Source organism: Alligator mississippiensis, unplaced genomic scaffold, assembly GCF_030867095.1.
Source record: "Alligator mississippiensis isolate rAllMis1 unplaced genomic scaffold, rAllMis1 scaffold_55, whole genome shotgun sequence".
Taxonomy (NCBI): Eukaryota; Metazoa; Chordata; order Crocodylia; family Alligatoridae; genus Alligator; species Alligator mississippiensis.
This window is the reverse complement of record NW_026775353.1, coordinates 55,001-60,000: the sequence shown is the minus strand read 5'-3', so window position 1 is coordinate 60,000 and position 5,000 is coordinate 55,001.

Below are 5,000 nucleotides of genomic sequence, written 5' to 3'. Positions count from 1 at the left end.
CGAAAAAGCCCCTAGGAATACTTGGGGTTGACCTGGGGACTGAAAATCCCCATAGGAATAAATGGGGTGGAGCTGGGGAGCGAAAAAGCCCCTAGGAATACTTGGGGTGGAGCTGGGGACCGAAAAAGCCCATAGGCATCCATGGGGTTGACCTGGGGAGCGAAAATCCCGATAGGCATCCATGGGGTTGACCTGGGGAGCGAAAATCCCCATAGGCATACGTGGGGTTGACCTGGTGCCCGCCCCCCCCACGGAAGTCCGTATGAGGTTTTTGAAACGGGCCTTGCCCGGGCCTTCGATCCAGGAGGGCGGACACTTTCGGCGGTTCGTCCCGGTGGCTGGGCCGGGTGCCGCATCTACAATATAGCCAAGAAACGTTCGCGGAGATTTTCGAGAACACGTTTTTAAGGACCCTCAATGCCCATGTTCGGTTCCAGAAAGCCGGTCAGAGGGATCTTCGGGGCAGAACCCTGCCGTGCTGAGGGGCCAAACCCGAGTTTGGAGCCAGGTCAACGGGGAAAACCGGAAAAGGGCCGGAGAAGGCGGTCAGGCCGGGCGAGAGTTCCAGGAGCTCGGCCACAATTCCGATCTCGTCCCGGTCAAGGGCTCCGTGGAAGGGCAGCCCGGGGGGCGGGTCCAAGGGCCCCGGCAGGGACCCGGGCCTCCGGGGTCGGAGCCGAGGCACCCCGCCGAGGGGTGGTCGTCCCGGGCCAAGGCGGCGGGAGCCCGGGCAGGACTCCGCGGGGCAGGCCGGGCGGGAGTTCCAGGAGCCCGGCCGCGATTCCGACTTCTCCCCGGTGCCCTGCCCGGAGGCCGGGCAGGTCCGGGGGCCTTCGGCGCGGGCGGCGGGATGCTCCCGCGGGGGAGACGAGCCGTGCTGGGCCCCGGGAGGGAGGCCCGGGGTCGACCTGGCGCCGGGGCTCCGGCCCTGGAAGTCCCGATGAGGTTTTTCAAACGGGCCGTGCCCGGGCCTTCGCTCCAGGAGGGCGGACACTTTCGGCGGTTGCCCCCGGTGGCTGGGCCGGGTGCCGCATCTACAATATTGCCAGGAAAGGTCCGCGGAGATTTTCGGGGACACGCTTTTCGGGACCCTAGTTGCCCATCTTGGGTTCCAGGAGGTCGGGCAGGGGTACCTCCGGGACCGGACCGTGCTGCAGGAGGGGGTCAACCCCGGGTTTGGCTCCATGTCGACTGGAGCTCCGGCCCAGGGGCGGGCCGGGCGAGAGTTCCAGGAACCCGGCCGCGATTCCGGCTTCTCCCCGGTGCCCTGCCCGGAGGCCGGGCAGGTCCGGGGGCCTTCGGCGCGGGCGGCGGGCTGCTCCCGCGGGGGAGACGAGCCTCTCTGGGGCCCGGGAGGTTGGCCCTGGGTCGACCTGGCGCCGGGGCTCGGGCTCCGGAAGTCCGTATGAGGTTTTTCAAACGGGCCGTGCCCGGGCCTTCGCTCCAGGAGGGCGGACACTTTCGGCGGTTCGTCCCGGTGGCTGGGCCGGGTGCCGCATCTACAATATTGCCGAGAAAGGTCCGCGGAGATTTTCGGGGACACGGTTTCCGGGACCCTAGATGCCCATCTTGGGTTCCAGGAGCTCGGACGGAGGAACCTCCGGGGCCGGACCGTGCTGCAGGAGGGGTTCAACCGCGAGTTTGGCTCCATGTCGACTGGAGCTCCGGCCCAGGGGCGGGCCGAGCGGCTTGGCCGGGCGAGAGTTCCAGGAGCCCGGCCGCGATTCCGGCTTCTCCCCGGTGCCCTGCCCGGAGGCCGGGCGGGTCCGGGGGCCTTCGGCTGCGGGCAGCGGGCTGCTCCCGCGGGGGAGACGAGCCGCCCTAACGCCCGGGAGGGAGGCCCGGGGTCGACCTGGCTCCCGAGCTCCGGCCCTGGAAGTCCGTATGAGGATTTTCAAACGGGCCGTGCCCGGGCCTTCGCTCCAGGAGGCCGGACACTTTCGGCGGTTGCTCCCGGCGGCTGGGCCGGGTGCCGCATCTACAATATTGCCAGGAAAGGTCCGCGGAGATTTTCGGGGACACGGGTTTCGGGACCCTAGATGCCCATCTTGGGTTCCAGGAGCTCGGACGGAGGAACCTCCGGGGCCGGACCGTGCTGCAGGAGAGGTTCAACCGCGAGTTTGGCTCCATGTCGACTGGAGCTCCGGCCCAGGGGCGGGCCGAGCGGCTTGGCCGGGCGAGAGTTCCAGGAGCCCGGCCGCGATTCCGGCTTCTCCCCGGTGCCCTGCCCGGAGGCCGGGCAGGTCCGGGGGCCTTCGGCGAGGGCGGCGGGCTGCTCCCGCGGGGGAGACGAGCCGTGCTGGGCCCCGGGAGGGAGGCCCGCGGTCGACCTGGCGCCGGGGCTCCGGCCCTGGAAGTCCGTATGAGGTTTTTCAAACGGGCCTTGCCCGGGCCTTCGCTCCAGGAGGCCGGACACTTTCGGCGGTTCGTCCCGGTGGCTGGGCCGGGTGCCGCATCTGCAATATTGCCAGGAAAGGTTCGCGGAGATTTTCGAGGACACGGGTTTCGGGACCCTAGATGCCCATCTTGGGTTCCAGGAGCTCGGACGGAGGAACCTCCGGGGCCGGACCGTGCTGCAGGCGAGGGTCAACCCCGAGTTTGGCTCCATGTCGACTGGCGCTCCGGCCCGGGGGGCGGGCCGGGCGGGCAGGCCGGGCGAGAGTTCCAGGAACCCGGCCGCGATTCCGGCTTCGACCCGGTCGACTGCACGGCGGGCGTGCAGGCCGGGGGGCGACTCGCAGGGGCCCTTCCAGGCTGCGGGGCCCAGCGGTTGGAGCCCGGCTACCCCGGCGAGGGGCGGAAGAACCTGCACGGCGCGGCGGGAGAACCCGGCATGCTTCCGCGGGGCAGGCCGGGCAGGAGTTCCAGGAGCCCGGCCACGATTCCTACTTCTCCCCGGTGCCCTGCCCGGAGGCCGGGCGGGCCCGGGGGCCTTCGGCGCGGGCGGCGGGCGGCTTCCGCGGCGGAGACGAGCCTCTCTGGGGCCCGGGAGGTCGGCCCTGGGTCGACCTGGCGCCGGGGCTCGGGCTCCGGAAGTCCGTATGAGGTTTTTGAAACGGGCCTTGCCCGGGCCTTCGCTCCAGGAGGGCGGACACTTTCGGCGGTTGCCCCCGGTGGCTGGGCCGGGTGCCGCATCTACAATATTGCCAGGAAAGGTTCGCGGAGATTTTCGGGGACACGGATTTCGGGACCCTGGATGCCCATCTTGGGTTCCAGGAGGTCGGACGGAGGAACCTCCGGGGCCGGACCGTGCTGCAGGAGGGGGTCAAAACCGAGTTTGGCTCCATGTCGACTGGCGCCCCGGCCCGGGGGGCGGGCCGGGCGGGCAGGCCGGGCGAGAGTTCCAGGAACCCGGCCGCGATTCCGGCTTCGACCCGGTCGACTGCACGGCGGGCGTGCAGGCCGGCGGCGACTCGCAGGGCCCCTTCCACGCTGCGGGGCCCAGCGGTTGGAGCCCGGCTACCCCGGCGAGGGGCGGAAGAACCTGCACGGCGCGGCGGGAGAACCCGGCATGCTTCCGCGGGGCAGGCCGGGCAGGAGTTCCAGGAGCCCGGCCACGATTCCTACTTCTCCCCGGTGCCCTGCCCGGAGGCCGGGCGGGCCCGGGGGCCTTCGCCGCGGGCGGCGGGCGGCTTCCGCGGCGGAGACGAGCCTCTCTGGGGCCCGGGAGGTCGGCCCTGGGTCGACCTGGCGCCGGGGCTCGGGCTCCGGAAGTCCGTATGAGGTTTTTGAAACGGGCCTTGCCCGGGCCTTCGCTCCAGGAGGGCGGACACTTTCGGCGGTTGCCCCCGGTGGCTGGGCCGGGTGCCGCATCTACAATATTGCCAGGAAAGGTTCGCGGAGATTTTCGGGGACACGGATTTCGGGACCCTAGATGCCCATCTTGGGTTCCAGGAGGTCGGACGGAGGAACCTCCGGGGCCGGACCGTGCTGCAGGAGGGGGTCAAAACCGAGTTTGGCTCCAAGTCGACTGGAGCCCCGGCCCGGGGGGCGGGCCGGGCGGGCAGGCCGGGCGAGAGTTCCAGGAACCCGGCCGCGATTCCGGCTTCGACCCGGTCGACTGCACGGCGGGCGTGCAGGCCGGGGGGCGACTCGCAGGGGCCCTTCCAGGCTGCGGGGCCCAGCGGTTGGAGCCCGGCTACCCCGGCGAGGGGCGGAAGAACCTGCACGGCGCGGCGGGAGAACCCGGCATGCTTCCGCGTGGCAGGCCGGGCAGGAGTTCCAGGAGCCCGGCCACGATTCCTACTTCTCCCCGGTGCCCTGCCCGGAGGCCGGGCGGGCCCGGGGGCCTTCGGCGCGGGCGGCGGGCGGCTTCCGCGGCGGAGACGAGCCTCTCTGGGGCCCGGGAGGTCGGCCCTGGGTCGACCTGGCGCCGGGGCTCGGGCTCCGGAAGTCCGTATGAGGTTTTTGAAACGGGCCTTGCCCGGGCCTTCGCTCCAGGAGGGCGGACACTTTCGGCGGTTGCCCCCGGTGGCTGGGCCGGGTGCCGCATCTACAATATTGCCAGGAAAGGTTCGCGGAGATTTTCGGGGACACGGATTTCGGGACCCTGGATGCCCATCTTGGGTTCCAGGAGGTCGGACGGAGGAACCTCCGGGGCCGGACCGTGCTGCAGGAGGGGGTCAAAACCGAGTTTGGCTCCATGTCGACTGGCGCCCCGGCCCGGGGGGCGGGCCGGGCGGGCAGGCCGGGCGAGAGTTCCAGGAACCCGGCCGCGATTCCGGCTTCGACCCGGTCGACTGCACGGCGGGCGTGCAGGCCGGCGGCGACTCGCAGGGCCCCTTCCACGCTGCGGGGCCCAGCGGTTGGAGCCCGGCTACCCCGGCGAGGGGCGGAAGAACCTGCACGGCGCGGCGGGAGAACCCGGCATGCTTCCGCGTGGCAGGCCGGGCAGGAGTTCCAGGAGCCCGGCCACGATTCCTACTTCTCCCCGGTGCCCTGCCCGGAGGCCGGGCGGGCCCGGGGGCCTTCGGCGCGGGCGGCGGGCGGCTTCCGCGGCG